Source organism: Hordeum vulgare, chromosome 2H (assembly GCF_904849725.1).
Source record: "Hordeum vulgare subsp. vulgare chromosome 2H, MorexV3_pseudomolecules_assembly, whole genome shotgun sequence".
Lineage (NCBI taxonomy): Eukaryota > Viridiplantae > Streptophyta > Magnoliopsida > Poales > Poaceae > Hordeum > Hordeum vulgare.
This window is the reverse complement of record NC_058519.1, coordinates 3,721,728-3,732,063: the sequence shown is the minus strand read 5'-3', so window position 1 is coordinate 3,732,063 and position 10,336 is coordinate 3,721,728.

Below are 10,336 nucleotides of genomic sequence, written 5' to 3'. Positions count from 1 at the left end.
GTATGTAATATATTTTAAAATATCACATACATTGTTTTGAGCATGAGAACATTATTCTGAATATAACATATATTTTTAACAGAAATAAAACATTTTTTTACACTATACTATAACTTGTTTTTCAAGTATCATGCATATTTTTATGAGATTTGTGAACATTTTTGAAATTCTACGAACATATGTGTTTAATGTTATCAATATTTTTTAAAACTACGATAACAAAACTATGCACTGCATTAAAATTTTATTGATTAATGATTTCAATAATTTTTAGTAATTTTAAGATTATGGAATATAAGTGCTTAGAATAATTCTTTCAAAAATACAAAGAAAAAATAAACAAATCCACTGGGACTTAATTGGGCCGGGTCAATAATAGCAACAAAAGTGCGTGATTGAGGTGGGACCTCCTTCGGACTCGCAGTAACAGGTGGGACCTCCTATTCGCCGCTTACTGCGGCAAAGAGGTGGAGCTTCGCATAGGACGCGAGTAACCTGGGCCGGCCCATTCGCTCAGCTTGACGAAATGAAAAATCGTAAAAACTGACTACGCAATAGCTGCGAATGGAACCCTCGACTACAATAGATGCCTGCGATGCACTAGCCATTACACTAGGCAACCTACTTTGCAACAATGGCAGCGCTAGTTTTAAAGAACAATCGGGAACCGCGAAAAAAAAAGTTAAAAAGTGAACATTTTTCAAATTGAACTATTTTTAGAAAACTCGATTGTTTTTTTGATTTACAAACTAATTTCGAAAATATGGACATTTTATAAATTTGTGAACAAAATATAAAAACCGTAGCATTTTAAGAACGTGTGAACAAATTTGGAAAACAGGGTCATATATGGAAATTCCAAATTATTTAAGAATTGTCAACAAAAAAAACATGTGAATAATTTTGTGAATTTGTGAAAAATTATGGAAATGTTAACATTTTTTCAATATGTGAACAAATTTCTAAATTCAAAATACTTTTCCGATTGTTGAAATGTTTTAGAAAAATAGGAAATAAATTGCAATTCGAGAACATTTTTATAGTTTTGAAACATTTTACAAAACAGGAGCATTTCTTCAAATTGAGGAACATTTTTAAAATTCCGGAACATTGTTTCAAATTCCGGAACATTTGTAAAAATCTGGAACATTGTTTCAAACTCCGGAATATTTTTTTTGAATTACGAAACAATGTTTCAAATTCCGGAACATATTTTCAAATTAAAGAACATTTTTCATATTCCGTAACATTTTATCAAATTCCAGAATATTTTTTCAAATTCCAAAAAAATATCATATTCCAAACTATTATTCAAATTCCGGAATATTTTTTAAAAATCCAGAATCTTTTTGAAACAGAAAAAGAAAAAAGAAACAAACAAGAAAAAATAAAAATAAATAAATAACGAAAACCTGTTTTTGGAATCTTCTAGAAAATTCCCAAAACCCAAAAAAATCGACTGGAAATCTTTAGAAGGTTCCCAAAACCGGGATCGGTGAAAGTGTTAACGGTCATGTTTTCTTTCTGGTTCTTTTTTTTCCAAGCTTAGTTTAGTTTGTTAAAAGTAAGTTCATGTTTGAAAAATCTTCTTGAAATGCGAAAAAAGTTCTTGCTTTTATAACGACGTTCTATATTTCAATGATTTCTATTTTTCATAAACATTCATACTTAAAAAATATTCGGTATTTTCATTAAATTTTCAAGATTTTTCAAGAAGGTTATTGTTTTCGTTTTGTTTCTTTTCCTTTGTTTTTTCATTTCGTTTTCCCATTCCATTTATTTGATATTTTTTAATTTGATTTTGAATTGCAAAATCTGTTCTCATGTTCAATTTTTTTATTTAAATGTTCGTGCTTCAAAAACAATAAGGAATTGCAAAATATATTCCTGCTTTTAGAATATGTTCATATTTTTAAAAATGTTTGTGTTTCAAAAATTGTTCTCGTATTAAAAGAACTGCATGATTTAAAAAAAACGTATTTTGAAAAACAAACATGGATTTAATAAAAAAAGTTTGCAGCAAGACATCATGATTTCATAAAAAAATTGTTTTTCAAAAATTGTGCTCCTTTTCAAAATTTGTTCACGATTTTCACAAAATGTTTGCCTTTCAGAAAGTGACCAGGAATTAAAAACAAAAAGTATTTTTATAATTTTTCATAACTTAAATTCATGAAAACATTTTATGTAATACCAAAACAAATTTGAAAAATATGAACATTTTTTGAAACTCCCAAACATTTTTTGAAGTTATTGAATACGTTCTGAAAGGTGAACATTTGTTTAAAATAAGCAAAAGAAGTTGAATTTGTGAATAAGAAATAAAAATAGGAAAACAATTATTAAAAAATATAATTATGAAGAACAAGAAAGAGAAGGAACAGGAATTAAAATAAGTAGAAAGTAAAATGAATAAGAGAAAATGGCAAAAGAGAAAAAAAAAACTGAAAATGCTATAGCTTGCCGCAATCGCTCACTCGTGTGTGCGAAGCTGCGACAACTTGCCGCAATGCGCAACCCTTATCAAACACGCGTTCCATGTCGATAACATGGTGGGACGGTCAAGCTACCCCACATGAGACGTGTCATGCGACCATGGGCTTCGAATAAAAAATTGCTTGGATCAGCCACATGGGATGGGTGCCATTGACTCACTCGTTGGTATCTCAATCGAAAATCTACCCAAGCTTCGACATCGATGCTCGGTCTGAATCTGAAGATTTTGATTCTATGGAAGCACCAAAGCAATACTCTCTTCGTGCCACACAAGAGTTGTGGCTAGCCATTTCACTACTAGTGGCCCAAAGCCCGGGAAACTGATGTTTTCTCTATTAAATTTAGTAAAGTCCCTAATTTTGAGACTATTGTATATCTATTTTTTCTTAAAAAACACATTTTTCCGGGCTTCCGGCGGGGCCATCGATAGAAAAGTGCCTAGACGTCGGGCTTCTTAGGCCAGGCCACCCATGCCCACGTCTAATCTAGGTAGCATCTATTATTATCCAGGAGGAGGGGCGGGGGCAATGGCGCCATACTGGCGGCGCCTACGCTTGCGTCGGTGCCGGGGCCGGGGCTGGGTGATAGAGGTGAAGTTGTCGCTATCTTTCGATGAGATCGTGGGTATCGTTTTGGTAGAGTCGACTTTGACGGTCCGACTACGAACGTGTGAGGACGTCGCGCCTTAGCAATCGCTAAACCAACTCCGAGAGGTTATTGACCACGCCGGAGCACGATCAACCTGACCACGAAGGTCTGTTTCCTGCACGCAAACGAAGAACCAGGAAGAAACTAAGATGCAATCAAGATATTGCGAACATAAGAGGAATGTCACATCCCTGAAATCCCTAGTAGAGCTTAGCAAGTTTGAGCTCATGTTTTTCTTTCTTTGCATTCTAAGAAAATGAATTAAACCCAAGAAAGAAGTGAAATCAAAGCAAAACCCCAACATAGTCTATATTAAAAAACAATCCAAAGTGGTGACAAATTAATGAACCAAAATGGTTCTCATAAAAGTCCATCATTTTTTATAAATGTTGGAAAGAAAATATCAGGGGTGCTATATATTTTCAAAATACTTTTGGGCATTTTATTTTAAATATAAAAGTCACTAAAATCAACTATATAACTCACTAACACCGGAGGAATACTTTGTGTATATCAAACGTCGCAACGTAACTGGGTGACTATAAAGATGCTCTACAGGTATCTCCGAAGGTGTTCGTTGAGTTAGTATGGATCAAGACTGGGATTTGTCACTCCGTGTGATGGAGAGGTATCTCGGGGCCCACTCGGTAATACAACATCACACACAAGCCTTGCAAGCAATGTGACTAAGTGTAAGTTACGGGATCTTGTATTACGGAACGAGTAAAGAGACTTACCGGTAAACGAGATTGAAATAGGTATGCAGATACTGACGATCGAATCTCGGGCAAGTAACATACCGAAGGACAAAGGGAATGACATACGGGATTATATGAATCCTTGGCACTGAGGTTCAAACGATAAGATCTTCGTAGAATATGTAGGATCCAATATGGGCATACAGGTCCCGCTATTGGATATTGACCGAGGAGTCTCTCGGGTCATGTCTACATAGTTCTCGGACCCGCAGGGTCTGCACACTTAAGGTTCGACGTTGTTTTATGCGTATTTGAGTTATATGGTTGGTTACCGAATGTTGTTCGGAGTCCCGGATGAGATCACGGACGTCACGAGGGTTTTTGGAATGGTCCGGAAACAAAGATTGATATATAGGATGACCTCATTTGATTACCGGAAGGTTTTCGGAGTTACCGGGAATGACGAATGGGTTCCGGGAGTTCACCGGGGGGAGGGGGGCAACCCACCCCGGGGAAGCCCATAGGCCTTGAGGGTGGCGCACCAGCCCTTAGTGGGCTGGTGGGACAGCCCAAAAGGGCCCTATGCGCATTGGATGAAAAATCAAAGAGAAAAGAAAAAAAAAGAGGAGGTGGGAAAGGAAAGAGGGACTCCACCCACCAAACCAAGTAGGACTCGGTTTGGGGGGGAGTCCTTCCCCCCTTTGGCTCGGCCGACCCCCTTGGGGCTCCTTGAGACCCAAGGCAAGGCTCCCCCTCTCCCACCTATGTATACGGAGGTTTTAGGGCTGATTTGAGACGACTTTTCCACGGCAGCCCGACCACATACCTCCACGGTTTTTCCTCTAGTTCGCGTTTCTGCAGAGCTTGGGCGGAGCCCTGCTGAGACAAGATCATCACCAACCTCCGGAGCACCGTCACGCTGCCGGAGAACTCTTCTACCTCTCCGTCTCTCTTGCTGGATCAAGAAAGCCGAGATCATCGTCGAGTTGTACGTGTGCTGAACGCGGAGGTGCCGTCCGTTCGGTACTAGATCGTGGGACTGATCGCGGGATTGTTCGCGGGGCGGATCGAGGTACGTGAGGACGTTCCACTACATCAACCGCGTTCACTAACGCTTCTGCTGTGCGATCTACAAGGGTACGTAGATCACTCATCCCCTCTCGTAGATGGACATCACCATGATAGGTCTTCGTGCGCGTAGGAAAATTTTTGTTTCCCATGCGACGTTCCCCAACAGTGGCATCATGAGCTAGGTTCATGCGTAGATGTCTTCTCGAGTAGAACACAATTTTTTTTGTGGGCGGTGATGTGCGTTTTGCTGCCCTCCTTAGTCTTTTCTTGATTCCGCGGTATTGTTGGATTGAAGCGGCTTGGACCGACATTACTCGTACGCTTACGAGAGACTGGTTTCATCGCTACGAGTAACCCCCTTGCTCAAAGATGACTGGCAAGTGTCGGTTCCTCCAACTTTAGTTGAATCGGATTTGACCGAGGAGGTCCTTGGATGAGGTTAAATAGCAACTCATATATCTCCGTTGTGGTGTTTGCGTAAGTAAGATGCGATCCTACTAGATACCCATGGTCACCACGTAAAACATGCAACAACAAAATTAGGGGACGTCTAACTTGTTTTTGCAGGGTATGCTTGTGATATGATATGGCCAACGATGTGATGTGATATATTGGATGTATGAGATGATCATGTTGTAATAGATAATATCGACTTGCACGTCGATGGTACGGCAACCGGCAGGAGCCATAGGGTTGTCTTTAAACTAACGTTTGTGCTTGCAGATGCGTTTACTATTTTGCTACGATGTAGCTTTAGTAGTAATAGCATGAGTAGCACGACAACCCCGATGGCGATACGTTGATGGAGATCATGGTGTGGCGCCGGTGACAAGAAGATCGTGCCGGTGCTTTGGTGATGGAGATCAAGGAGCACGTGATGATGGCCATATCATGTCACTTATGAATTGCATGTGATGTTAATCCTTTTATGCACCTTATTTTGCTTAGAACGACGGTAGCATTATGAGGTGATCTCTCACTAAAATTTCAAGACGAAATTGTGTTCTCCCCGACTGTGCACCGTTGCTACAGTTCGTCGTTTCGAGACACCACGTGATGATCGGGTGTGATAGACTCAACATTCACATACAACGGGTGCAAAACAGTTGCACACGCGGCACACTCGGGTTAAGCTTGATGAGCCTAGCATGTGCAGACATGGCCTCGGAACACATGAGACCAAAAGGTCGATCATGAATCATATAGTTGACATGATTAGCATAGGGATGCTTACCACTAAAACTATACTCAACTCACGTGATGATCGGACTTGAGCTAGTGTAAGTGGGTCATGAACCACTCAAATGACTAGAGAGATGTGTTGGGGAACGTCGCATGGGAAACAAAAATTTTCCTACGCGCACGAAGACCTATCATGGTGATGTCCATCTACGAGAGGAGATGAGTGATCTACGTACCCTTGTAGATCGTACAGCAGAAGCGTTAGAGAACGCGGTTGATGTAGTGGAACGTCCTCACGTCCCTCGATCCGCCCCGCGAACAATCCCGCGATCAGTCCCACGATCTAGTACCGAACGGACGGCACCTCCGCGTTCAGCACACGTACAGCTCGACGATGATCTCGGCCTTCTTGATCCAGCAAGAGAGACAGAGAGGTAGAAGAGTTCTCCGGCAGCGTGACGGCGCTCCGGAGGTTGGTGATGATCTTGTCTCAGCAGGGCTCCGCCCGAGCTCCGCAGAAACGCGATCTAGAGGAAAAACTATGGAGGTATGTGGTCGGGCAGCCGTGAGAAAAGTCGTCTCAAATCAGCCCTAAAACCTCCGTATATATAGGTGGGAGGGAGGGGAGGAGGCAGCCTCAAAACCTAAATGTTTGGCCGAAATTGGAGGTGGAGGAGTCCTACTCCAATCCTACTTGGAGTAGGATTCCACCTTCCCACTTGGAAACTCTTTCCACCTTGTGTCTTTTCCTTCTCAAACCTTATGGGCCTTAGTGGGAACTTATTCCAGCCCACTAGGGGCTGGTTTATCTCTTCCCATAGCCCATGAGACCCCTTGGGGCGTGACACCCCTCCCGATGGTCCCCGGCACCCCTCCCGGCACTCCCGGTACACTACCGATGAGCCCGAAACTTTTCCGGTAATGCACGAAAACCTTCCGGTAACCAAATGAGGTCATCCTATATATCAATCTTCGTTTCCGGACCATTCCGGAAACCCTCGTGACGTCCGTGATCTCATCCGGGACTCCGAACAACATTCGGTAACCAACCATATAACTCAAATACGCATAAAACAACGTCGAACCTTAAGTGTGCAGACCCTGCGGGTTCGAGAACTATGTAGACATGACCCGAGAGACTCCTCGGTCAATATCCAATAGCGGGACCTGGATGCCCATATTGGATCCTACACATTCTACGAAGATCTTATCGTTTGAACCTCAGTGTCAAGGATTCGTGTAATCCCGTATGTCATTCCCTTTGTCCTTCGGTATGTTACTTGCCCGAGATTCGATCGTCAGTATCCGCATACCTATTTCAATCTCGTTCACCGGCAAGTCTCTTTACTCGTTCCGTAATACAAGATCCCGCAACTTACACTAAGTTACATTGCTTGCAAGGCTTGTGTGTGATGTTGTATTACCGAGTGGGCCCCGAGATACCTCCCCGTCATACGGAGTGACAAATCCCAGTCTTGATCCATACCAACTCAACGAACACCTTCGGAGATACCTGTAGAGCATCTTTATAGTCACCCAGTTACGTTGCGACGTTTGATACACACAAAGCATTCCTTCGGTGTTCGTGAGTTATATGATCTCATGGTCATAGGAACAAATACTTGACAAGCAGAAAACAGTAGCAACAAAATGACACGATCAACATGCTACGTCTATTAGTTTGGGTCTAGTCCATCACATGATTCTCCTAATGATGTGATCCTGTTATCAAGTGACAACACTTGCCTATGGCCAGGAAACCTTGACCATCTTTGAACAACGAGCTAGTCAACTAGAGGCTTACTAGGGACAGTGTTTTGTCTATGTATCCACACAAGTATTGTGTTTCCAATCAATACAATTATAGCATGGATAATAAACGATTATCATGAACTAAGAAATATAATAATAACTAATTTATTATTGCCTCTAGGGCATATTTCCAACAGTCTCCCACTTGCACTAGAGTCAATAATCTAGTTCACATCATCATGTGATTCCAACGAATCCAACACCCATATAGTTATGGGGTCTGATCACGTCTTGCTCGTGAGAGAGGTTTTAGTCAACGGTTCTGAAACTTTCAGATCCGTGCGTTCTTTACAAATCTTTATGTCATCTTATAGATGCTGCTACTACATGCTATTCGGAAATGCTCCAAATATCTACTCTACTATACGAATCCGTTTCACTACTCATAGTTATTCGGATTAGTGTCAAAGCTTACATCGACGTAACCCTTTACGACGAACTCTTCAACCACCTCCATAATCAAGAAAAATTCCTTAGTCCATTAGTTACTAAGGATAAATTTTGACCGCTGCTAGTGATTCAATCATGGATCACTCTCTGTACCTCTCAACATACTTTGAGTCAAGGCACACATCAGGTGCGGCACATAGCATGGCATACTTTAGATTCTACGGCTAAGGCATAGAAGACGACCTTCGTCTATTCTCTTTATTCTGCCGGGGTCGGGTTTTGAGTCTTACTCAAATTCACACCTCACAACGCAACCAAGAACTCCTTCTTTGCTGATCTATTTTGAACTCCTTTCAAAAACTTGTCAAGGCATGCATCTTGTTGAAACTTCCATTAAGCGCTTTTCGATCTATCTCCATAGATCTTTGATGCTCAACGTTCAAGTAGCGTAATCCAGGTACTCCTTTGAAAACTTCTTTCAAAACAACCTTGTATGCTTTACAGAAATTCTACATTACTTCTGATCCACAATATGTCAACCACATATACCTATCAGAAATTCTATAGTGCTCCCACTCACTTCTTTGGAAATACAAGTTCCTCATAAACCTTGTACAAACCCAAAATTCTTTGATCATCTCATCAAAGTGTATATTCCAACTCCGAGATGCTTGCACCAGTCCATTGAAGGATCACTGGAGCTTGCATACTTGCTAGTATCTTTAGGATCGACAAAACCTTCTCGTTGTATCACATACAATGTTTGCTCAAGGAAACCGTCGAGAAAACAATGTTTTGACATCCTACGTGCAATATTTCATAAATAATGCATCAACAACTAACATAATTCTAACAGACCTTTAGCATCGCTACGAGTGAGAAAGTCTCATCATAGTCAACTGTTTGATCTTGTCGAAAACATCTTTGCGACAAGTCGAGCTTTTCTTAATAGTGACTTATCACCATCATCGTCTGTCTTCTTTTAAAGATCCATTTTACCCAATAGTCCCATGACCATCAAGTAGTTCTACCAAAGTCTACACTTTGGTTTCACACATGGATCCTCTCTCGGATTTCATGGCTTCCAGCCATTTGTCGGAATCTGGGCCCACCATCGCTTTCTCCATAACTCGTAGGTTCACTGTTGCTCAACAACATGACCTCCAAGACAGGGTTACCGTACTACTCTGCAGCAGTACGCGACCTTGTCGACCTACGAGGTTTGTAGTAACTTGATTCGAAGCTCAATGATCACCATCATCAGCTTCCACTTCAATTGGTGTAGGCGCCACAGGAACAACTTCCTACGCCCTGCTACACACTGGTTGAAGTGATGGTTCAATAACCTCATCAAGTTCTACTACCCTCCCACTCAATTCTTTCGAGATAAACCTTTTCTCGAGAAAGGATCCTTTTCTAGAAACAAACACTTTGCTTTCGGATCTGAGATAGGAGATGTACCCAACTGTTTTGGATATCCTATGAAGATGCATTTATCCGCTTTGGGTTCGAGCTTATCAGACTAAAACCTTTTTCACATAAGTTTCGAAGCCCCAAACTTTCAAGAAACGACAGTTTAGATTTCTCTAAACCTCAGTCTATACTATGTCATCTCAACGGAAATACGCGGTGCCCTATTTAAAGTGAATGTGGTTGTCTCTAATGCATAACCCATAAACGATAGTGGTAATTCGATAAGATACATCACATCATGCACCATACTAAATAGTGCGTGGTATGACGTTCAGACACATCATCACACCATGATGTTCCAGGTGGCATGAACTGTGAAACAATTTCCACATTGTCTTAACTGTGTACCAAAAACTCGTAACTCAGATATTCATTTCTATGATCATATCGTAGACAGTTCATCCTCTTGTTACGACGAACTTCACTCTGAAACAGAATTGAACTTTTCAATATTTCAGACTTGTGATTCATTAAGTAAATACTCCTGTATCTACTCAAGTCGTCAGTGAAGTAAGAACATAATGATATCCACTGCGTGCCTCAGCACTCACTGGACTGCATACATC